Source organism: Tamandua tetradactyla, chromosome 11 (assembly GCF_023851605.1).
Source record: "Tamandua tetradactyla isolate mTamTet1 chromosome 11, mTamTet1.pri, whole genome shotgun sequence".
In the NCBI taxonomy this organism is placed as follows: domain Eukaryota; kingdom Metazoa; phylum Chordata; class Mammalia; order Pilosa; family Myrmecophagidae; genus Tamandua; species Tamandua tetradactyla.
Window position 1 is genome coordinate 63,409,062 of NC_135337.1, and position 26,806 is coordinate 63,435,867.

At 36.9% G+C, this 26,806-nt stretch overlaps 1 protein-coding gene and 1 long non-coding RNA gene across 8 annotated transcripts in view; one reads left to right on the forward strand and one right to left on the reverse strand.

The window, feature by feature from the left end:
- ATG4C (autophagy related 4C cysteine peptidase) overlaps positions 1–14,333 on the reverse strand; it is a 137,375-nt gene extending 123,042 nt beyond the window's left edge. For 4 of the 7 annotated variants that reach the window (XR_013159443.1, XM_077120753.1, XM_077120750.1 and 1 more), the window contains exon 1: positions 14,163–14,332. The gene's annotated coding sequence lies outside the window, so the exon portion shown is untranslated. The other 3 variants (XM_077120752.1, XM_077120749.1, XM_077120751.1) reach the window with 3 other exon arrangements.
- A 2,916-nt stretch (positions 14,334–17,249) lies between these two features.
- LOC143650218 (uncharacterized) overlaps positions 17,250–26,806 on the forward strand; it is a 46,855-nt gene continuing 37,298 nt past the window's right edge. The window contains exons 1-2 of the long non-coding RNA XR_013159444.1: positions 17,250–17,460; positions 21,774–21,834. This is a non-coding gene — a long non-coding RNA (uncharacterized LOC143650218). The remainder of the gene's footprint in view (positions 17,461–21,773; positions 21,835–26,806) is intronic.

Sequence of the window (26,806 nt, forward strand, 5' to 3'; positions counted from 1 at the left end):
AATATTTGTTGAAGTAAACTGAATTTAATAAATCAGTAGGAAAGACCAAAAGGTAAACTCTTTGAAAGTGGAAAATGTATCTTTTTCACTACAAATTTATCTTGTCCTCTCACCTAGCACATTTGGCACATAGCAGACTCAAAAATATCAGTTAATGACTAAATTATGACATATATAAATTATGATGATATAGACTTATATTTATCACCATAAAAGATATCTAGGACAGAGAATGAAAAAAAGAGAAGTGAACATGATTTCTGCATGTACATGAGGAATATATTTATATGTACACATACATCTGCCCACATGCTTACATATAAATATGCAAAAAACAATATCTAGGGTACACGGGTAGTTCAGTGGTAGAATGTTCTCCTTGTCATGCAGGAGACCTAGGTTCAATTTCTGGCCCATGCAACCCCCCATAAAAAAAAAAAAATATCCAGAAGTCCACAATGTTAAAAGTGGATATCACTAGATGAAACCTCCATTTTTACTTTCTTCTTTGTACTTCTTTATTATTTAAATTGTTTACATTGAGCCTCTTTAAAAATAATAAAATTATTCCAAATTAAATTTTTAATGAAAAGTATAATAAACAAAATTAAATATGTACCCATATTTAAGTTATGTTAAACTCTAACCATACAACCAGAACTACTCAACTAAGAAATCTGCAGAGAAGACATCCCATTAAAGAATTACTAAACAGCCAACAGACAAAATAAAAATGCTGACACAAAGTGCTTTTTTCCTTTTTAAGATAAAGCATTCTATTTTTGTGGTTCTTAAAGACATCAGATTCATCTGTTCAGTCATGTGAAAAACTTCCTCAATTTAATCCCCCAGAGCAGGTTTGGCAAAAATAAACAAATAAAAGTTTAGAGGATATATCTTGTTAATTCATTTCCGTTTCTCTTTAAAGGGTGTTGAAATTTGAAAAGGGGGGGAAAGAACAAATTAATTAAATATTTTCTTCATATTTGTGCAAAATGAAACAAGGAAAAGCAAGACAAACAGTACTTTAGTTTAACTGCAAATGAGCAGAAAATGCAAATGAAGAAACCACAATGAACTTTGAGTAAGAGTCTCACTGCAAAATTCTAAACTATTCTCACCCATAAACGCCCTTTTCCAAAGCTTACCCAATTAAAAAAAAATTCTAATGGATTAAAATTCGTTAGTCTACAAAGCATAAAGTGAAAGGATAACTCAGCTGTTATCCATTATATTTCAATCTCCCGTAGCACCTAAAATATCTAGTTTGACTGACCCACTGATTAAACTGATATGCCAAAATTCTTGTTTATTCTAGTACTATCATCAGAACCTCAGAAGAGAAAACCATAAAAATAAGATTCTTCACAATTTCCAAATTAATTTTAGAAGGAACATATGGTCTACTTTAAACTTCAGAGAAATTACTGTCTTTATTCAAATAGGCTTTCTGTACTAATGCACACTACCACATGTCATAACTTTGGCCATCTCTATATTTCTTTTAATTGTTCACATTTTGACAAATAATTTTTAATTAGAACATAATATCATTAAAGAGGAGAAAATTCTATTTATTATTTCTCAGCAAAGATAATGCCTACCAGATGAGCTTTATTCCTAACTTCGTTGTTAATGATGTGGGAAGCAGAATGAAAACTGTAGAATTCTTTCGAAGTGGTTTACACCATTTCACATGAAAATCATCAATTAAGGCCTAGATGTCATTTTTAAATAATTACTTTTCTAAGTATAACCACACATTAAGCTATTTGACAAATTATAAACTGATAAATGAAAAGGATACTCAAATCAACATCCCTGAAGGACAGGTGAAAGCAGTCCCTATCATCTAGCGATACATAGAATATTTTATCCACTTAGGATTTAAAGCCAAATAAAAGCTCTTGGCAGATAGAACTTTAGGAATTAATTCCACAGAATACATACATCTCAGTCACATAGACAATAGATAAAAACACTGCAGACTTCTGGGATTTGCTTATGCTTGGGCATCTTCCCCAAATGGTATTCTGCAGCAAGATGAAATATAGATATTGATTTAGTATTTTTTATGTGCTTTTAGCTATACCATTAAATAAAATGAACTGTGAGTTCTGCCCTAAGTTTTTCATTTACTGTAACCTTTTCTCCCTGCTTGCATTTTTAGTAACAAGTATCAATCCCCTGTCTGATTTTGAAGGTCAAAACCTTGAGCTGTCTTATCTCTGCTCTCTTATTTCTTCTCTCAATTTCAGTTCTTTATTTACAGAAACATCGATTATTGTTTCCATTTCTATTTCTTCTCTTTTCCTATACCTGCCAATCTTCTATCTTTACTCACTGAACAAGCACTCTAAAAACGTTCCATTTGTAAACCCACCTGAGAAAACACCTAAGGACCTCACACATGTATCAAAAAAAAAAAAAAAAGTGGCAACTATTGAAGAAGGGAAGAGAATGATAATATTTATGTGGATTTTCTCCTTTCAGAACTAAAGATTAGGCAAGGGAGAAAGCTGTAAAAGACGAGGACAAAAGATTCAGAAAAGGAACAGCAACATAATAAAGGTGGGACACGCACATTCAAAAACTGGCTAGGAAAAGAGGAATAAAGGACTGTCAGCAAAAATACTAATAAGGTAATTCTGCCTCAACCATACATCTTATAAACAATCTTAGGGCACCTCAGGATCACATCTTCCAGTTAAAAAAAAAACTAAATCAATACACAGCTCCTTTATATTGGCAATTTAAATAAAATATACTACTTCAGCATTCTTTTCTTAAATCAAAAAAAGTAAAACATATATGGAAGAAAACTAAGTGTTAAACAAACAGAATTATATATTTACACTCACAAATGACTTGTATCAGGTTCCTATAGGCAAAAACCTCCACTTACACAACACTATTATATGTTCACAGACTGTGTAAAGTCATCATCATAACCAACATTAATGAGATATAAGCAGTTAAAATGACCTCAAACATCTGCTTGAGGACCACAATGAGAATTATATATATGGGCTGTATCAAGCATTCTTTGATCTTATCTCTAGGAAAAGCATAATATTTACTATAGTTTGATAAAGATTATTACAGTTTGACATAATTAATTACGTCAAGACCTCGGTAACCTCTGATGAGTCCAAGGTAACTGTAAATGTTTGGGGCCTTCGTACTTGAAACTTTACAATACAACCTTCTGAAAATTTTCTGTAGCACATACTCTAACTCAACCTATCTGTAGAGCTCATTTGAACAAGTGAAACAGAGAGAGTCCAGAATAAGAAAGGTCCTTCAATCCTCTATGGCCTAATGTACTGCCTGGACACATCCTAGAGTATATTAAGCAGATAATCAAAAAGTATTCACAAAGTCCCTTGACGGATGGGAGAAAATATATGAACTATTAAACTTTACCATCAGGAAATCCCCTGATACTGTGTCAAACTTTAGGGACACCCAAAGCAATAGGCCATGCCTTTGATCTTGAGGCTTACTCTTGTGAGGCTTATGTAGGTTGTAGAGAAGCTTAGCCAATCTATAGGTAGGCCTAAGAGTTACCTCTAGAGAACCTCTGTTGTTGCTCAGATGTGGCCTCACTCTCTCTAAGCACAACTCTGCAAGTGAAATCATTGCTCTCCCCTTTATGTGGAACATGACATCTAGGGGTAATAGTTTCCCTGGTAACATAGGAGATGACTCCCAGGGATGAATCTGGCCCTGGCACTGTGGGATCAACAATTCCATCCTGACCAAAAGGGGGAAAAGAAATGTAACTAATAAAGTATCAGTGGCAGAGAGAGATCAAATAGAGTCCAGAAGCTACTCTGGAGGTCGCTCTTATGCAAGCTTTAGTTAGACATTGCTACCTCTCATAACCTGCCAAACCTCAACCAAGACCATTCCACTCAATCCTAAAGAACACCTAGGGCAATATATCAGATTCCTCAAGGGCTGCACGCACTAGTGTAAATTTCCAGAAACCTACAACATCCAGATGGGTCCCTGGACCAAGTAAGTCCTGAAACCTAGTGGGCCCAGCCTCTCCAGAACATCAGATAGTTCCATCTCCTTATCCCATATTAGTGACAGGCCCTTCCAACGTGAAAAACTTAGAATGACCATAGCCCAAACACCCCTAAAGAGAGGGACAGAAAAATCAAAGGTGATGGTGGAGTTATACAGAGAAGATGAGATTTAACAAACAAATATGACTGCTGAATCTTAAAGTGATATCTCTTGTAGTCTTCAATATCTTAGAACAGCTAGAGGTAAAAGCCTAAAATTATGGACTCGTAACCCATGTCAAACTCTGAATATGTTCTACAACTAATTGTGGTGCTGTGCTTTGAAATGTATTGCTTTTTTGTATATATGTTATTTTTCACAAAAAAAGAAAGAAAAAAAATCGACTGTGGGGATAAAAAATATTTAAGCCTTCTAGCCTCCTATATTCTGGAGCAGCTGGAAGGAAAAATCAGAGAGGATCATATGGTAGCCCATGACAAACTCTGGGATCTGTCCTGTAACTACTTGTTGAAGAGTGCTTTGAAAAGTATTGCTTTTTTATTTCTTTGCTTTGTATATATGTTATACTATACAATAAAAAAGTTAGTGAAAAAAAAAATGCAACCTTCTGAGAAGGAAGCGGCTATACATGCAGTCTAAATCTGAAGAAGTAACATACTGGGTCAAACCACTTAATCCACAAAACATACTTAACCCTACAAGAATTAAAGGATGTCAGAATTTTAGGATTGAAAGGGAACTTATAAAGCATTTAGTAACTAGTAACTACTAATATAAGCACTAGTTCTTTATCTTTCTCTATATTCACATCATTCTCCCATACTGCAATCTATAAGTAATCTCTCATAATCTACAGTCTGGAGGTGAGGGGAAGATAATGAAGGAAAATATGTAAATTTAAAAGATTGAAAAATTATCACCCCATCCAAGAACCTGATCTGCTCTTTGTCTGAACTTAATAATCAATAATGGAATTCTTCCATCCATATAGTGGCAAGATTTCCTTTACAACATCCCAGCAGCATCTGACTGAACACTTTCTAGAACAAGGAGTTCAGTACTTAATGAATGTTGAACTGAGCTGAAAATACAATTCTAAGTTTAAGTCTGATAAAGTTTTAAATTGTTAATTCTCTACTAACATAACTGTTCTAGAGTATACTTATAACTACCATGCTACCTGTTCATTTTAAACAACACTTGCTAGAAAGACCGTTATATGGAATCATAAATCTGTCTCCTCTAATTTTCACTAACTGTGCCTTCTGAAACTAATCCCTTTTCCATTTGAGATATTTAATCATGTGTCCTCATGCTCCAAATCTTCTCTTTTACACATTAAACATGCTCAATTCCTTTAACTAGTCAGAAAAAATGTTACATAAATGGTAATGACAGCATTGATCAGGGTAGTGGTAAGGGGATTAGAAATGAGAAGATACAAGCAACAACCTGAAGTATAGAACTAGCATTCTCCTACAAATACAAGAATATTTATTTGCCCACATTTGGGAAAGGAGATTAAAGTGAATCTGGGATTTCAGGTCTGGTATCAAGCAGGGTGATGATTCCTTCCATAAAATGGAAGTGATTTGGAGATTTGTAATAAGTAAATATGAATAAGATTTTTTCAAAGTCTCAGTCTGCTTATTACTGTTGCCAAGGAAAAAGTGTATCTATATTATTGAGATTAGTTTTGTGTCACTTAAACACAAAAAATCACATTTATTTGTTCATCAAGTATTTAAGTGGCTTCTCCTGAAAGGCACTATGGGAGATGAGAGATACAAAGAGCCATGAAACCCAATTTCTGCTATTAATCTTAATTTTTTTTTTGTATGCTGTCTGGAGGGGTCATATTTCATTATTTTTCCATGTGAGTATCCCATTTTTGCAGCACCATTTGTTGAATTTTTGTTTGTTCCTTGTTTGTTTTGCTTGTTTGCTTGTTTTTGGGAAACTGCATGGACGAGGAATCGAAGCCGGGTCTCCGGCATGGCAGGCGAGAATTCTACCACTGAACTACCCTTGTACCCCCCTAACCTTATATTCTTATAAGCAAGACGTTTATAAATAACCATAACACAATGAATGTGGTTATGCTTTACAATAGAGATATGAGGCATTATAAATATTAAGAGAAATATTTTTCTCTTTTCCACATGCGAATAATATCTCAGGGTAATACACAGACACAACTGACATTCTTCAACTACAAAGCACAAGGACACATAAATAATATAAATCTATTCTGGGTGTAATAAAGGAAAACACTAGACATATTACTTAGGAACAAATTAACATACCCTCAACAATTGTGTCTATTGTTAAGATAAATGCTTGAATTGTATCATGTTAAGAAAAGCATTGTTTAAAATGCTCACAAACACAATTGTTTTGGCTTACAAATGGAATTGTTTGATGTCACGTTTCTCATCATTTAAAATTTTAAATAATCACATCAAATTGATAATAGAACTACAAATTTTAAAGCCTTACAATACTTAAAAATTCATATTTCCCAGGGCAGTGCAATGGTGGCTCACCAGCACAGTTCTCGCCTGCGCAGCCAGAGACTGGGTTTCGGCTCCCAGTGCCTGCCCATATTAAAATAAAAATTAAAAAAAAAAAAGCATATTTCCCATCTGATATAACTCTTCTAGCATTCCCCATGACTATATATTATGATAAAGTTTCAAATTATGTCTACTTTAGTTTCACAAAATACTGATTTTATAGAAAAAATCTATTAAAAAGTAGTTTAGTAGGAACCTAACTATATTTTAAACTGATAACATAATCACACAGAAAAAAATAGTGAAATAGCCTCTGAACAACTATTTTGACTATATACCTTTAGTGGAATATAGTCTACAGACATAAAACGACAAAAAGAACTCTTTACTTGCTAGATTTGTTGGAAGTAGTATTGGTCTAGTAATTCTAAAACTATTTTATATGTGTTGTAGGCTAGATTTAATGAATAAATTTATTGATTTGAATAAGAATTATTCCTAAGGGAAAAGGCACATACAAATATAAATTGGGGTTTTTGTTACGGTTATTATACTGTGACATACTTTGTAGTGTTGAAATTGAATTGAAGGTATCCTATAAACTCGTGATTTCTTTAAATTGATATACATGTTATGTATGCATGCGTGTGTGTATATACGTATCTACTTACACTACTTACATATACATTTACATATGTATATGTGTATATATAACTTAATTTTAATATATATTTATATATTAATTCCTATCTCTAGCTACTTAACAGGCTTCAGAAGCAATGACACATTCCAGTAGCAATAAGCATATCCAATGGCCAGATCTTGGTTTCTAAGTACCATTCCCCACTAAAATGAAATAGGACTCCATATTGAAAAGCCTGATTCCAAACAGGTAAAATTAAGAAGGGCCTGGAACATCTTATTGTGCCAGAAAGAAAGAAAAGAGCTCAGATACCAATGGGGATAATCAAAAAGACATAGGAAACAGCTTAAAGAGATTGCCACTGACCAAATTTGAGATAATTTAATCATCAGAAAAAGAATGAAGGTAACAGATTATAACACATTGGATAAATTTTTGAAAAAAGAATACTTGGGTACATAATGATACCAAAACAAAAAGGGAAGAGAAGGAAAACTCTTCTTCAGAAAAGATGGCCAGTACATATATGTAGAAGGACTGACAGAATTAGAAAATCACTATTTGGCAACCAGCAATGTAATGACTGATTCAGATAAGGTTCTTCAGCAACCGCTAAAATCACTGGATAAAAATATACGTAGATTGAAAAGTAGGACATCCATATGGTTTTGGTCTCACTTTATCATCTCCATGTATTACTTATTACAAATCGTAAAAGGTACTTTTAGAATGGAGAAATCTGGCTAAACTAAGTGATAGATCTTAACATAACCAATAATAAAAAAACCTTATTCCTGATGTGATGAAATGAGTTCATAACATCATCTATAGGTAGTTATGAAAAACTAATTAGCCTGAAACTAAATTGTGAGAAAACCATCAGACAAATTTTGTGGGCATTCTACAAAACAATTGGCTTGGAGCCTTCAAAAATGTCAATTTCATGAAAGACCAAGAAAGAAAAATTAACAACTGTTTTAGATAAAAGAAAACAAACATGACAACTAAATAAAATTCACAACTCATACCTGGATTCACCATTCAAAAAGAAAAAAAAAAAACTATAACAGGCTTTACTCAGATTTTGGGGGAAATTCGAATGTTTTAATATAGACTGTACATTAAATATTATCATCTCAAGAATAAATTATTTGCATATGACAATAGCATTATAATTAGGCAGAAGAATGTCCTAGTCTTAGGAGATGCTGTGGCAGCCCAGGGCCTGGACCCCTCCTAAATGGCCCACAACAAACCCACTTTAGCCAAGGACAAAGGTCAAGAAAGGAAACTTTCTCCCTGGAGGGAGAAGAATGTAACCACAGATGTAAAAGGGCAATTGATTGTGTCTTAGTCTTAAACACTAATCTTAGTAAAACAACACGTTTTAGGCTCCTTTAATTATTATACTAGAGACTCGATGTCCTCATACTATATAGAATGTCTTTGTTCTAAAATCTTATATTACTCCAGGGGGGGCACGCAGGGAATGTACTCACAGACATAAAATGGCACTGACTGTACCTTAGTCTTAAATACCAATCTTAGTAATACACCAAGTTTTAGGCCCCTTTAATGATTATACTAGAGACATGATGTCCTCTTACCATATAGGATGTCTCTGTTCTAAAATCATATACTCTTGTACTCCCCTGTCCCTTGCGGAGCACTGAACATACAGAACAGCCGCCACCAGAGAACCCCTTCTGTTCATAAGTCCCAATAAACCTATGTCTGCTTCTGTCCCTGGAATGATTTTCAATCTCACAGCAGCCCCAGCCCACGCTCTGCGTGAAATCAGTTTGGGCCAGAACAGATGCGTGATGAAGTATTTAGGTAATAAATGTCATGACGTCTCCACCTTACTTTCAAACGGTTAAGAAAAAAAAAAGTTATGATGAGAGAAAAGAGACAGAGAGAGCAACTGAGGCATAATATTAACAACTGGTGAATCTAAGTGAAGGATATACAAGTATTCTTTCAACTCTTCTATAGGTTTGAAACTTTCAAAAGAGGAAAAGTTTGGGGATATGAAGTAAAACAGAAGTTAAGCTGTCTACAGCTGACAGACTTAGTTTAATCTACTGCAAGAGGCTGTATAACCAAGAACATAGGCAAATGGCTTAGACTTTCCTGGCCTGAGCCTGACCTTAACATGCAGAAGCCTGTATAATTGTTTAGTTTTTCTCATCTATAAAATACGAAAAAAAATTTCCCACGTTACCAACTTTTAAATTTAAAATCAACTTTTAAATTTAAAAAATTATAAAATACTTTAAAAGTTGAGAGATTATTAAGTAATTATTAATACATACAACAGTGAAGAGAGACATGAATTTGGAGTCAAAAGAGGTGAATTTGCCACATATGTGATTTGTTTCCCTCAGTTCCTCACACATTTGTTCTAAGAACAAAATTAGAAATAAGTGAAACCACTTTGTAAAGTACATAAATTCATCCAAATACTAGTTATTATTTCTTAGTGTACTTTTAGGATTCTAGGATATACCTTCCACCATATCACCATTTTTTATTACTCTTAGCTAAAATAAAATGCAACATCCATAACAAAAAAAAACACCAAGACAATTATCAGTCTCTGATATATTCAAGCTAGCATAAATTCCGAACTCCAAACTCCTAAAATCTAACTACTTCTTCACCTCAAACTAAAAAAGCAACAAAGTTCAGAAAGGTTTGGCTTACAATCTTAACAAATAATGAGTAATTACAAACAAATCTATCACCAGTTTCTAATGTAGCTCTCTACTAGGTATTTTGTTAATCCATGTACATCTATCACCTATTTAATCCTCACAACAACTCTATAAGGCAGGTACTATTATTATGCTTATGTTATAAATAAATAAAGGCTTGGAAAGGCTAAGTAACTTCTACAAGAGCATACTGCTAATAAATAGCAAAAAGGTCTTAAAGCCAGGCAGTCCAAAGTCCATGCTCTTAATCACTACATACACGCTACTGTTTTACTATGAAATGCAAGATTTAAACAAGAAACTGGCTGCACTGATTCAATATCTATAAAAAATTATACAAATGAGACATTTTTAAAGAAAAATCAAAAGTATGTTTTTCCCAAAATGCATTTATATTTACAAATGTGACAATTAATGAAGTTAGAATTTAATCAGATTCCAGTTTATTGTCAAATCCCAAACGAAAACAAAGATTATGTATAACTCAGTTACCTATTGATATATTAATATATATGATTTAATACATTACATACAAATTCAAAACAGATACTATCATATTCACAGATGCTTTCATCTAGAACTTCACTCCCTGTTCATCCAAGAAAAAAAAGGGGGGGGGCTGAAAAAACTTACTTCAAGCATACCATTCCTCAAATATATTCAACGAAAGCAATGACATAAAAAGAAAAAGAAATTAACTAAGGAATTAACCTTGAATACTGCTACCACAAGAAAAAAATAACAGTAAGTAAAGCATATCCCTTAACCCTGGTCCTCTTTCAGTGTTCTCTTTCTCAATGAATTGCACCACAAATCCACCAATTACATAAGTAAAAAACACAGGAATCACTGACGATGCCTTCTTCTTCCATATCCCCTATATCCAATCCAGCACTCAATTCCACCTCCTAAACATCTCTGGAATTCATCTACTTCTGTCTTGTCATCATCACCATCACCATATGCAAAAGAACATCATCTTTCATCTGTGCTACTCCAACAATCTCCTAAATGGTCTTTCTTATCCATACTCTTATCCCTCTGCAATCAGTCCTTCCTTTGAATGATATCAAGGTCTGTTTTATAGCACCTACCATGGTTGTAATTTCAAATTTCTTTGAGTATTTGATTAGTGCCTGCCTCCGAATTACACAATAAGTTTTATGAGGACAGATACTGTATTTACTCACCACAGTATCAGTGTGGTCTTAGAACAGTAGCTGGTTAACAAGCACTAAGGTACTGAATGATTTGTGAAATTGTCTTAGAACAGTAGCTGGTTAACAAGTACTAAGGTATTGAATGATTTGTGAGCTTGGAAATTTATTTATAAATAGTAAAAAATAAAGTTATAAGACTCACCAAGTGTCATAAAGAGTACCTTATTTCATCAACAATAGGTCACATACTTTTTACATTTTAACTCTGAAACAGAAATACATCTTACAATTGCTGATGTCTGTTTTATTGAGAACATGTTTTTCTTTTGTAATAGTACATAAATAATGGTACGTCTTGGAATCAAAAATGCCATGATTTGATGAAATAGCTATATCTACAAAATACTTTACCACCTGGCCCACTCAATTCAAACCTGGTAATCTTCTAGCCTCTTGTCTGTCTTGTTATCACCCCCTCCCTAACACTCAGTAATTAATAGGTTCTACTGGTTCTTTCACAACAGTTCTCAAATCCATCCCTTTTTCCATTCCCACTGTAAGCACTCCAGATCTAATTCTTCATTGCCTCACATCTGATCTCTTGCAACTGCTTCTATCATTTGAAAATGTGCTTCAAATACCACTAACACTACACACCTACTATTATGTGCAAGTACCTGGATATTTAAAGCAAAGCAGTCCAGTTACTTGTCCCTCCCTCTAGTCTCTCTCTCCTACAATTCAGCCTTCAGAATTTTGTTTCTTATACCTCAACATGGAATTGCTTTCCTCTCAATTTCTACCAAATCCCTACACATTATCCAAGATTAAATTTCACCTTTTTCATGAAATCTTCCCTAATTTCTCCTTTCAACTTTGGCATTCTAAAACATTCATATAAAAGTTAATGAATATTGGCTATATTTTCTACTCCTTGAAGACAAGATTTACATCATATACATTCTGCTAGAGCATAAGCTCTCTGAGAATAGGGACTTTTGTGTTTATTTGCACTGCTATATTCCCACAACCTAGAAGAAAATCTGGCACAGCTGCTCAGTATTTGTTAAATTAATGCTTTTTTATATCCCAGTTGTAGAAAACAAATCTTTGTAGCTGTGGTACAGTGGAAAGAGTCAAAGAGAACTGGACTAAATGACAAATTCTTTAGACCTCAGTTTCTTCATCTGCTAAATATAAATACTCAGTATCTCAACAGTTGTAATAATTAAATGAGATAATGCATTAAAAGCATCTAGTACAGCACTGAAGACAAGAGAATGTACTCAGCAAATGTTTTATTGATTTTGTGACAATAAACGATAAGAAGTTCTCAATAAGGGGCTACTAAATGAATAAAATCTCAGGAAAAATATAAAGTTTGTATAATGTGTAGCCTCTTCTCATTCTTACAACAAAGAATTCTGGGTTTTTTTTTTAATTCTTTATTGTAAAAAAATTTGCTCTGAAACACTGTACATTTAACCCCAAATCCTAAGCATGGTGGACCCCATTTCATATTAATTAAGAATAATCCAAATTTGATAGGATACCAGTGTTAATATTTATATTTTACTGGCATGTATAGATTTTATTTGATTGCTGAAAGAAAATTATAATTTTACTATTAGAATCTCCATAATACAACAGTCAGCGTTAAAGAAAAGCTACACACTCAGAAACCCAGGAAATACAAAATCTCTTTCTACAAAACATTAGTAAGTAGCATACAATGCAGTTTTACCAGAGCTATCAAAGTATCTAGAAATTCCTCATAAACAATTATTGCAAATCAACTTTTAAATATTTGAATCCCCTAATATTTGGGGAATTCAGGGGAAAAAAGCATATCAATTAAATGGTTTTAAAACTCCTTACCCTAAAGTATACAACTGCTTATATTGGCCACTTTCTAACTTTAAAAAGTTCCCAAAACCTGATGGTGAATGATTCAATATGGCATTAGATTATTGGAGTAATTAGAAGCTCTTCACTGTTCGGAGACAAAGGTTTATTAATTTGTAACTTGGAAAATACACAGGCTTTACTTTCCATGCCTCAAAGGTTTATTAATTTGTAACTTGGAAAATACACAGGCTTTACTTTCCAAGCCTCTCCAATCCCTTTGGATACTTTCAATGACTCATAATCTAGTTACAAATCACAAGCAAGAAGAAACGATCACTCCCTTGTGTCTATCTGCTATCAACTAACAGGAAATAAACCGCAAAAACTCCAACTAGGTACATACAGTCTGAGCACAAAGAGAAGAAAATTCCTACGCAGGATATAGAGCTGGAGGTATACACCTCTTTAACTATAGGCTTGCAGTGAACCCCAAAGGGGAAAATTACCAATACAAAACGAAAATTTAAGCCAAAGAAATCTTAAGAAATATAAATTCAATAAGTAGAAGCATGCCGAGTTGACCAACGGTCTATCGTACTAACCAACTATCATTTGAGCAGGGAATTTTTTAAACCGTATGTTAGAATGTATTCCGGACCTCCAACCCAAAAAGCCTTTAGATGTGGACAGCGTTAGAAGGGTTGAAAGCAAGCGAGAACAGATCCCTGTAAGAGAATGAACGTTCATGTCCGATGGACAAGCAAGCGCGTTAAAGCACTCAGGCGAGGGTGGCATGGTGTGAAGCAGTAATGAAGGCCATAAAGGGAGAGAGGAACTACTAAGGAGAAAACTCAGAACTCCGGGGCCCGACTTCTATTTATTGACTGATGCGTTAACTTTACAGGAAGAAAGAGGGCGGGCACAACACTGGCATGGGAAAGTGAGAAAAAGGATGCGAGAGCTCGGGGGACAATAAATCCGAGCCTGGGATACCTAAGAAAAGCCACAGGTGGAAGGGGAACAGCTGCCCACAGGAAGGTGTTCAGGTTGTCTCCAGAGGCCGGGACCGGGCGAGAGTCAGAAAACAAACGACACCAGAAAAGGCAGACGAGGGAGGCGCCACGGCGACGGTTGGCCCCGGGCACCCACTGAAGGCAGGGCCCCAAGAAAACCGGTCATTCGGGAACCAGAGACGGAGCCCAACCTTCTCCTGACTCCGCTGGCTGAGTCGTCCCCTCACCGAAACTGTAGGAGCCACCACCCCAGGAAATGTCCAGCGTTGCCAGTTGCCGCCACAAAGACAGCCAGCACGCACACGCGGTGACCTCAGCGCGACAGCCACAAGGGCCTCGGGCTCCCGGGCCGCCGTAGTGAGAAGAACGACCTTCCCTCAAAGCCCGGGGCCAGCTACTTCCGGAGCACTGGGCCCTAGCCATTGGCGGCCGCCATGGCAACCCCTGAGGCGCCGCTGCCTCCTTTGCCGCTTGCTGCAGCCATCCCCTTTTACCACCCTTTCCGACCCAACTGCTAAGTCAGAACCAAGGAATGCTACGAGGGACATCTCTGTGATAGACACACCACCTTACAGATGTCCTAAGCTCTTCTTGTACAATTGGACTTCAATTCCCAGCATGCCCAGGAATAGGCGTCCGCCAGTCTGGTCTAGAAACTACAAGAGCCAGCATGCACTGCGGCCATCGCCTCTCCCCGCTTCTCCGCTCCTCCTCACCGCCCCACCCACGCTCCCTCCGTGCACTCGACTTAAGAGGCCTCCTTAAATCTCTTAGAGGGGGCTAATGTAGACCTTCCTACCACACCCCACTTTGGTACAATTCCCAATACTCCCTCATCCTGTTGGATACTACACTTAACCAAAGCATAGCTGAGGCTGCAGGTAGGTAGTTTAAAAAATGTCAAGAACTTCACCCACTCTATGAGACCAAAGGAAGAAAGGCTTATCTTGTCCAAAACCTAAATTTCCTGTAGCACATAATCTAACTTAATCTGTCTGGATAGAACATGTAAACAAACCCAAACACGTGGAGCCCAGAGTGGGAATGAGGGTTTGTAATTCTGTGTAGCTTAATGCAAGGCCCAATACATCCCCGAGTATGTGAGCAGATAATTAAAAAGTATTGGCAAAGACCCTTGAGGGTTGGGAGAGAAAATATGGAACTGTTAATCTTCACCACTGGGGATACTGTCTCATATTTTAGGGATTTGGGAGTCCCTTGATCTTGAGGCTTGCTCTTGTGAAGTTTATGTATGTAGGGGAGAAGCTTAGCCTACCTATAGGTATGCCTAAGAGTTACTTCCAGAGGACCGCTTTTGTTGCCCTGATATGGCCTCGTTCGCTCTGTAAAGAAAACCATTGCCCTCCCTTCTATGTGGGACATTACATCCAGAGGTGAAAGTCTCCCTGGCAACATGGGAAATGACTCCCGAGGATGAGCCTTGCCCTTGCACGGTGAGACTGACAATGCCTTCCTGATCAAAAGGGGGAAAAATAATTGCCACAAGTAAGATATCAGTGACTGAGAGAGTTCAAATCGAGTCAAGAGGCTACTCTGGAGGCTACCTTTATGCAAGCTTCAGCTTGACATTGCTATTTATCATGGTTTGCCAAACCCCAATCAAAACCATGCCTGCCAACCCTAAAGAACACCTAGGGCTCTTTTCAAGAGTCTACAAAGGTTCCATGCACTATGATTACTTTCAGAAACCTACAACCTCCAGATGGGTTCTAGGCCAGATAAGTCCTGAAACCCATAAGGGCCACCCTCTTCAAAACATCAACTAGTTCCATCCCCCTATCCCATATTAAGAACAGCCCTTCCCAACATGAAAAACTTAGGACATAGCCCAAATACCCGTAGAGATTGGAAGAAAGATCAAAGGAGAAGGTGGCATTATAACAGAAGATAGGATTTAACAAATGAGTATGACTGCTGAATCATTATATTGATATTTCTTTTAGTCTCCAGTGTCTTGGAGCAGCTAGAAGGAAAAACCTAAAATTGTGGAACTATAACCTATACCAAACTCTGAAATCTTTTCTGTAACTAATTGTTGTGATGTACTTTGAAATATATTGCTTTTTTGTATATGTGTTATTTTCACAATTAAAAAAGGAAAAAAAACGAAGTACAATAAAGCAAAGAACAATAAAATGAAAAAAATCATCAAGGAATGTGTGCATTCATTTTCTAAATTCAGATTACTTTCAAGGAATGAGAGGACAGTTTGCAGAGATTCTTATGTAGTGGAAAATTTTATCCTCATGCCTAAGGAATGTTAAGAGGAATGCTAAATTTATTGCAAAATGTGATTCTATATCATTTTGCAGTACTACAAGATTTTTCTGGAGCATGTACTTCCAGGCAGGCTCTTGAATTACATTGGAAATATTAGTCAGAGCTAGAACTAAAATTAACAGTCCAAAGTACCTGACCAAGAAACCACACAGGAAAACTTTTCAGAATGCAGAGTTGAAAAGGTTCAGAATTAAACTTGAAACCTTTTTTCTAATTTTTAAATGTGTTTAATGGTTTGAATTATAATCTATTATTATTATTATGACAAAAACAGGTAATTTTTAAATGTGTTTAATGGTTTGAATTATAATCTATTATTATGACAAAAACAGGTAACTGGAGCTATTTATTTTTGTTTGGTAGGGGCAACCTAGTAACCAGTCAAAGGGTGTATAGCTAGATTACAAATGAAACATTTATTAAAGTGAGCAAAGTACCTGCTTTCTTGCCTGATTAGAATAGACTACCTGTTCTGATATGTTGTTCTCTGTTCTAATTTTTTAGGATAGATTTAGGCATTTCACAAGACCTCGAGATGCCTTTTTGAGACTTTCAAAAGGATGTCTTGAACGAAGATATCTTACTTTTGGTATTCTGTATTAAAGGCTATGAGAACCAATTCTTGAATTCTTAAAATAACTATATGGTAATTATATAAAATAAAATTGCGTCTATACAACTGTGCTGGTTTGAAAGGAAGTATGCCCCCCAGAAAAGCCATGTTTTGATCAAAATTCCATTGCATAAAAGTGGAGTAGTCCCTATTCAATACTGTATGTTTGAAACTGTAATCAGATCATCTCCCTGGATGATGTGATTTAGTCAAGAATGGCTGTTAAACTGGATTAGGTGACGACATGTCTCCACCCATTTGGGTGGGTCTTGATTCATTTATTGGAGTCCTATAAAAGAGGAAACATTTTGGAGCATGGGAGATTTAGAGAGAGCAGAACGATGTAGCCATGAGACGCAGGGTCCACCAGCCAGCGACCTTTGGAGATGAAGAAGGAAACTGCCTCCCAGGGAGCTTCATGAAACAGGAAGCCAGGAGAAGAAGCTAGCAGATGATGCCCTGTTCGCCATGTGCCCTTCCAGATGAGAGAGGAACCCTGACCGTGTTCCCCATGTGCCTTTCCAGATGAGAGAGAAACCCTGACTGTGTTCACCATGTGCCCTTCCACTTGAGAAAGAAACCCTGAACTTCATCGGCCTTCTTGAACCAAGGTATCTTTCCCTGGATGCCTTAGATCGGACATTTCTATAGACTTGTTTTAATTGAGACATTTTCTCGGCCTTAGAACTGTAAACAAGCAACTTATTAAATTCCCCTTTTTAAAAGCCGTTCTGATTCTGGTATATTGCATTCCAGCAGCTAGCAAACTAGAACAACAGACCTTGGTTTTGTATAGATTTACAGCAAAACAAATTTTATTAGATTAGAAAAAGGGGGTAGGAAGCCTTTCATTTTTACAATTTCATATAAAAGTCACAGAAGGAAATTATATTTTGTAACACTGACATGGAACAGCCACCATACAAACTGCTTTCCAACTCCAGTGTGCTAAATTATGCAGCACTAGCAGGTAAATATTTAAAATCTGTGATCAGTCTACTGCTTTCCAGACTCATGCACCAAAACAATATGAATGCAGTGAGAAAAAACACCTCCACTGGAATGATTCAAAGGTAATGTTAAGAAACTATAATTAGCTTTTCTGCTATTCATAAGTGTTCGTAGTAAATAAATACATAATTGCATCCACTTATTAGTGATGTTATTAAGGAAGCTTTAAAACTATGCTAAATATTTGATATGTGTTATTTCTAAAGCAGTTTCATGGTTCCATTGTGTAAATGAATGTGGAGTTTAAAGAGAGCATCATTTATGTAATAGGCCTTCTGCTTTTTAAAGAGGTTGTTGCAGCTGCAGCACTTAGCAATTATTCTCTCCTCAAAATATGTCTTTGACTTTCCAACGCAGTCGATCCCAACCACCTAAGAGTTAAAATTGGAAATGCTGCTCATCTCAGTTCAACAAATACACGAATGCTCCTATGAGCTAAGGCACTATAAGCTATTTCTGAAGCATAGAAAGATTTGATAATTAAGAAAGATTTAAAGGGAAATGAAAAGCCAGTAAGAGTTTTATCACAATAGAACCCAAAAAAGTGAAATAAATGTGACATGACTTTTAATAATCACTTAAACATTTGGTTAATGGGAATTCTATAATAGACCGTATCATTTTCTTAAACACAGGAGACACATCTTAATTTTGTGCATTCCTCTCAACTCTTGGCTCAATACTTTGCACAGAGTAACTGGTTCTCAATAAAAGTTTGTGGAAGTTCACGGTGATGACTGAGGCCCTGAAACTCCGTACACGTTCATCTTATCTAGTTCTAAAGTAAAATACTCCTGAGGTGTATTTTATGGTTTTTTAATTAATAACTCATGCTATGAAATATAGCAAAATAACTATTAAAACTACAATATTTAATCAATCAGGACACCACACTCAATAACTATGAAAGACAGCAATTTGCTGCTTAGATGTGCTTCATACATAATTGACTTATCTTCATTGTATTCAAGCCCTTTCTAAAATATTATCATATCCCAGGGCATACCAACCATTTGAATAACACTGATTATTATATAGTTCCAAAAGTTTGTTAGTAAATTTTAATCTTTGATTTCTACCCAATGTCCTTCCTATCCATCTTCGTCTTGGACCACAGAAAGATGTAGGTTGCATTTAATAAGTAAATGTGTCCCATGACCATGAATGCCTAATTGGAGATATTATATTGCAATAAGTTGAGATTAATCTTAATGAGACAAATACCTTGCCAATGTTTAAAAGCGCATCATTTATTTTAAGGAAAACTTGGTGTTTCCTAGGCTGCTGAAAGCAAATACCATGAAATGGCTCAGATTGAACAATGGGAATTTATTAGATTATAGTTTTGAAGCTGAGAAAATGACCAAAGCAAGGCATCATCAAGGTGGTGCTTTCTTCCCAAAGACCAGCTAGCTGCCTGTGATCCGTGGCTCCTCTGCCACGTGGCAGGCACCTGGGGGCATCTGCTGGTCTCTCTCTTGTATTCCGGGTTTCACTGCTGGCAGCTTCTTGTTTCCATAGCTTTCTTTCCCTCTGTCTGTATTCATTCCACTTATAAAGGATCCAGTAATAGGATAAAGACCCATCCCAAATGAGGTGGGTCACACTTTAACCAAAGTAGCATCATCAAAAGGTCCTACTTACTATAGGCTCACACGCACAGGAATGGATTAGATTTATGTTTTCTGGGATATATATAGCTTCAATCCACCACACTTAGTGAAAACATTTCTCCTTTCCAAATCACCTTTATTCTCTCCCTTCTACATCTTCAGTCTCTCTGTTCACTATTCACTGGAGCTTTTACCTCAGACTACACATATACACATATTTCCCATAATTTTGAAAACACCTTCAGTGGACTTAGTTTCCTCCTAACTCCAGTATTCCGTCTTCCTCTTCCTTTTATAGCTATACTACAGCAAGTGCTACAAAGTGAACTTTAGCCTTGGAATGCAGCACGGGGTCTGTTCACAGCAACAACTAACACTTATTAAACACTCAGCTCTGTGCTAAGTCCTAGAAATACAAAGACAATTCACGTAAGAAGCTTATGGCCGCATGATACGGTGTGTTAAATCCTACAATAGAGAGAAGAGCTAGGTATTCAAGAGAATAAGGAAAGTAAGTTATTCTCAAGTTGAAGGATCTCAGAGGAAAGAGTTCTTGAGATGATTTAGCAAAGATAATAATTAGCTAGCTGCAGAAGAGGAAACTTCAACCAGTTCAGGATAAAGCAGTAAGTGAGAGTGAGGGGTGGCGAGAGATAAGGCTGGAAAGACAGACTGGGCAATTTCATAGAAGGACCTCACATACTGTGAGGACCTTGGACTTCATCTGGGTAAATTGGCTGGGTTAAACAATGGGAATTTATTTGCTCACTATTTTGAGGCCAGGACAATGTCCAAATCAAAGCCTTGCTAAGGAAATACTTTGTCCCTGAAGACTAAAGCATTCTAGGCTGGCTGCTAGCAATCCTTTGTGCCTCGGTCATACAGTAAAGCACGTGGGGCCTCTGGTCTCCTCCTTCTCTTCTGGGTTCTGTTTCAGCTTCTTGCTACCCGTGACTTTCTTTCTCTCTATCTGAATTTAATTCCACTTATAAGGACTCCAGTGATAGGATTAAGGCCCATCCTGATTGAGGTAACCTCATCTGAAGGGCCTACTTACAATGGATTCACACTCTCAGGAATGGATTAACTTTGAGAACCTGTTTTTTGGGGTACATACAGACCAAAAAACTAGACACCATAACATAGCCAAGTTGACACATAAAATCAACAATAGCATGTTACAAAAGCATTTTCGTGATTGAGCTGCCAGCTGAACTAGGCAATTTTTTCTTGGAACCTCATTTTTATGTTGCGAAGAAAAAAAACAAGTGATAAACTGTACTTATTCAGACATTGGCATTTGGTGGGCATGTTCTAAATGTTGAATGAAGTAACCCTGTTACTCCAAGGACAACAACGATATTTGTGGCTAATGATAAAATTGGAGCTTTTAAATGAAAATTAGAATGCTGAAAAACTTTTATCTGCCACTGTGAGTTAGTTAGCTTCCCAATTCTTGATGACTTTCCTGACTAGAAAAACATGCAGGTGAAGGACACAGCTTAGAGCTTTTACCCTGACTGTCCCCTCTGCTTGGAATGCTCGCTTCCCAATATCTGCTGGGCTGCGTCCCTCTTCTCCTTCAAATCTCCATTCAAATGTCACCTTCTCACTGAGGCCTATCCTGGCTGCCATATTTAAAAATGCAATCCACCTCTTATTACTCTTGGTATCCCTTTGCATCCTCTATTTTTCTTGCCCCCACCACAATTACCACAAGACATATCAACTTGCAACATTGTACACAATTTACTTATTTATTTTAGTATTTTAGTTATTGTTCATTTTCTCACTCAACCTATTAAATGTAATTTCCTTAATAACAAGAACCATTTTTTTAGTTACTGATATAACTCGATCCCCTAAGAGTACCTAGTCCATTGTAGGTAAGCCATAAATATTCATTAAACAAATGTTTGTAATAATTGCTTTGTGTAATTATATTCATAAATTATAAATCTTTAAGATCATATATCAATCTGTTAAGGGTCATTATCTTGGTTATATTATATATTTCTTCAATGTTGAATTTTTATCCATGACCACGTGTTATTTTTATAATCAGAAATATATAAATGCATTTATTCAAATATATGTATATATGTTTATATATATATATATGCATTTATACACACACCCATACATATATTTAACCCAGCTCAAATGTCATTTCTGATGCAAAGCATTCCCCAATTGGAATTTGTTCCTCTTCTATGCCACAAGACTCTGTATCTTTATTAAGTGCTATTCACTTTCCACCTTTTAAAAAAATCCATTATGTATATGCTTGTCTTCCACAGCTCTTCAGGGACAAGACAGCGTCATGTTCACAGAGGCACCTGGCCCAATGTTTGACACATGGTAAGTATTTATTCAAGTGAGTTTTTGAACAGCCTTGCATCAAATACTAATATTTTTAAGCTAGAGTAGATTCATTAAGAAACTGGCATTTATCTTACAGTGTTACAGATTATATGAATGTAAATAAATAAGTAGTTATTACTTATTAATATTTATGCATCATATAAGTACTGTTCTAGTTTGCTAGCTGCCAGAATGCAATATATCAGAAATAGAATGGCTTTTGAAAGGAGATAATTTATTAAGTTGCAAGTTTACAGTTCTAAGGACGTGAAAATATACCAATTAAAGCAGGTCTATAAAAATGTCCACATTAAGACATCAACAAGAGCTTACCTTCACCCAAGGAAACCCAATAAAGTTCAGGATTTCTCTCTCAACTGGAAAGTCACATGCAGAACGTGGTGATGTCTGCTAGTTTTCTCTCCAGGCCACTTGCTTCGTGAAACTCCCCAACGGTCATATTCCTTCTTCATCTCCAAAGGTCTCTGGCTGCATGGGCTCTCGTGGTTCTCATGGCTCTCTAGCTTTCTTCAAAATTTTTCCTCTTTTAAAGGATTCCAGTAAACTAATCAAGACCCACCTGGAATGGGTGATGTCACATCTCCCTCTAATCAAAGGGTAATACCCACAACTGGGTGAGTCACATCTCCATAGAGATAATCTAATCAAGTTTCCAACCTACAGTGCTGACTAGGGATTAAAAGAAATAGCTGCTTCCACAAGAGTGATCAGGATTAAAGCATGGCTTTCCTAGGGCACATAATCCTTTCAAACCAACACAAATACTGATACACTTATAAATAAGTGTATTTGTTAGTGTTACAACTTATTAAATAAAAATAACTTTAAAACAAGTACTGAGACTTATAAAAGGAATCTTTCCCAGCTTTAGTATTTCTGTAGAGAAGTAAAAAAGAATAAATATCAATAACAATTACCTTCTGGCTGTCTTTTTATTTTAAAATATATAAACCTAATATTTTATGACTATATTAAAAACTATAGCTTTATGATATTGAAATTTACTGTCAGTATTACGTTAATATTAGTATAAAAAATAGTAGACCCCTTTCCGAACCTCCCCACAATTGAAAATTTAAGATCTGGTTTTCAGTTCAAATGACAAACTCATTATTAGACTTTTGCTCTTCCTCCAAGCACAATGAATTCCTGAGTCTTCAAACACCCAAAATAGATAATCCTATTTCAAGTGTGCATGGGGGGAGGGGAGAGTCACTATCTTTAGATTCAGAGGAGTTCTGAATAGGACCAAGCAGAAATTTAGGTCAACAGGAGGAATTTTTATGAGCAGCGTTTAACTTGCTCTTTCCCCAGACAGCAGGTAATATAGAAAAAAGAGCTATGGGGTTTGTTGGAAAAGAAATATTTATGACTAGTTCACAGTAAGTTGGAAATGTGCTTTTAAAAATACAGCTGGATAAAAAATTATAGTTATAAAATAATCACAATTCTGTTAAACAAATGAATGGAAAATTATACTTAGAAGAAGATATGGAGAAATCCAGGTCAAAATGCCAACTAGTGGTTGCCTTTAAATGATGAAACTTCATTTCCCTGTGCCTGATCATGCAAAAAAAAAAAAAAGATAAAACTTAGAGCGATTATTTCTTCTTACTGTTATTCTATATTTCATAGATGTTTTATAATCTGCATGTATTTATTTTATAATTGGAAAAATAGTAACCTTTAAAAACATAGAAGGTAGATAGAGAAGGTGACAAATAGAAAATGTAAGCTTTGGAGTCAGACTGATCAGAGTTCAAATCATCCCGAATGTTCCATTCTATTAGACAGGCCAAGCAGTGCAAAAATATTCAGTACCTGCTCGGTTCCAGATGCTGAGACAAAACAATTCTGTCACTAGTCCCAAGAAATAGCCATCCCTGTTCTGAAACCTGACACTTTAGAGCATCCTAAGAATCGTACACTCACACAGTATGTACTAAAAGTAACTGTGTATCACTGTCGTTCTCTTTATGGCAGTTGGCCTGGCCCAGTACAATCCACAACCTTAAATGTCTGTTCTCATGACTGAATTGTGCAGGCTCGTGGGAAATGCCTCTCCACCTCTCTTGCCCTACAAGAGGCAGCTGTGTTCAAATGCTGTAATGGTTTGTGGGTTTTGCTTGTGGCAACATCAAAGATAAACACAGCTAAGAATATAGAGAAGATTTGAGTGGCAAAGGGCTTAAGAAAGAAAAAAGACAAATTAACTTGTCCAATCCTTTCTCTTAGCATGAATGCAACAGGTTTTTGCATAGCAAAGAATCATTTCCAGGTAGTACCAAGCATCTACCTTCCTGCTTCCGTTCCTGTTCCAAGGTGTGGGTGCCAGGTTCTCACGGATGAGCGTGGTGTTCACGACAGCTGTGACGGTGAATGAGGTTGGCAAACTCCTCAAATGCCCACCTCCAGCTACTCATGCCCTTGTGCCATCACCTCCCCTTTGATTGTGGCCTGGACCTGGTGTCTTACTTCTAATGAACAGAATACAGCAAAGTGGTGGGATGTCTCGTTCATGATTAGGTTTTAAAAGACTATGACGTCCGCCCGCCCTCCTCTCCCCTCTTTGTCCGCTGGGCCTCTTCCCCCTCCTGCTCCGGCGACTCTCCAACCACTACCGTGCCGTCTTCCGCCTTCACCGGCTCCTCCGCCACCGGCCTCAACAGCCCTGCCACCCTCACCTTTCCTCCTCCAGAACAGTTACTGGGGGAGTGGAGACAATACAGAGCAGCTCCCGGAGCCACGATGGAGATCAAAGGGACGGCGAACCCCATCCTGGAACGGCTGACTGTCTGGGAGAACCAGCTCCGGTGAGATCACCGAGGGGCGCGGGCTTTCCCGGGCGGGACGGAAAGCGGCGGGAGTCCCTCCCTTCCTCCTTCCCAGGCCAGCTGGCAGAATTGGGCAGGCGGTCCCCTTGGGCCGCGGCGGCTGGCGCCCCCACCACGCGAGGCCCCCCGGACCAACTGAGAGAGTTGGGTCGGAAATCCCCAGACTGCGGAGAACGGTGACTGGGGGGTCCCTTCCAAACACGTGACTCCCCAGTCCGGCTGGGAACAGTGCCCTCTCGTGCTGTGGTGGCCGGCGACCCTCCCCGCGTTTGGACCACCGGGCCGGCTGGCACTCTTCCAAGACGCTTCGGTTGCCGAACCTCCCCTACAGCGAGAGTTTTCCAGAGTTAAAGGACCCACAGCAGCTTTCACTGGTGGAACCCGTAGACAAACTTGTGCCACCAACGCCACCTACTGGGAAGGATAAGAAAAACAGAACCCAGAGATTTCACAGAAAAATCTTACAACCTTGTTCGGTCCGACACCCAGGGGAATCTGACTAAATGCCCAGATGCCAGCAGAAGATAATGGATCATGCTCAGAAAATTGAAAATATGGCCCAGTCAAAGGAACAAACCAATAGTTCAAATGAGATACATGAGCTGAAACAACTAATGCTGAATATACGAACAGAAATGGAAAACCTCTTCAAAAACGAAATCGATAAATTGAGGGAGGACATGAGGAAGACATGGGCTGATCAAAAAGAAGAAATAGAAAAACTGAAAAAACAAATCACAGAGCTTATGGAAGTGAAGGATAAAGTAGAAAAGATGGAAAAAACAATGGATACCTACAATGATAGATTTAAAGAGACAGAAGATAGAATTAGTAATTTGGAGGATGGAACATCTGAATTCCAAAAACAAACAGAAACTATCCAAAAAAGAATGGAAAAATTTGAACAGGGTATCAGGGAACTCAAGGACAATGTGAATCGCACAAATATACGTGTTGTGGGTGTCCCAGAAGGAGAAGAGAAGGGAAAAGGAGGAGAAAAACTAATGGAAGAAATTATCACTGAAAATTTCCCAACTCTTATGAAAGACCTAAAATTACAGATCCAAGAAGTACAGCGCACCCCAAAGAGATTAGACCCAAATAGGCGTTCTCCAAGACATTTACTAGTCAGAATGTCAGAGGTCAAAGAGAAAGAGAGGATCTTGAAAGCAGCGAGAGAGAAGCAATCCATCACATACAAGGGAAACCCAATTAGACTATGTGTAGATTTCTCAGCAGAAACCATGGAAGTTAGAAGACAGTGGGATGATATATTTAAGTTACTAAAAGAGAAAAACTGCCAACCAAGACTCCTACATCCAGCAAAATTGTCCTTCAAAAATGAGGGAGAAATTAAAACATTCTCAGACAAAAAGTCACTGAGAGAATTTGTGACCAAGAGACCAGCTCTGCAAGAAATACTAAAGGGAGCACTAGAGTCAGATACAAAAAGACAGAAGAGAGAGGCATGGAGAAGAGTGTAGAAAGAAGGAAAGTCAGATATGATATATATAATACAAAAGGCAAAATGGCAGAGGAAAATATTATCCAAACAGTAATAACTCTAAATGTTAATGGACTGAATTCCCCAATCAAAAGACATAGACTGGCAGAATGGATTAAAAAACAGGATCCTTCTATATGCTGTCTACAGGAAACACATCTTAGACCCAAAGATAAATATAGGTTGAAAGTGAAAGGTTGGGAAAAGATATTTCATGCAAATAACAACCAGAAAATAGCAGGAGTGGCTATACTAATATCCAACAAATTAGACTTCAAATGTAAAACAGTTAAAAGAGACAAAGAAGGACACTATATACTAATAAAAGGAACAATTAAACAAGAAGACATAACAATCATAAATATTTACGCACCGAACCAGAATGTCCCAAAATACATGAGGAATACACTGCAAACACTGAAAAGGGAAATAGACACATATACCATAATAGTTGGAGACTTCAATTCACCACTCTCATCAATGGACAGAACATCTAGACAGAGGATCAATAAAGAAATAGAGAATCTGAATATTACTATAAATGAGCTAGACTTAACAGACATTTATAGGACATTACATCCCACAACAGCAGGATACACCTTTTTTTCAA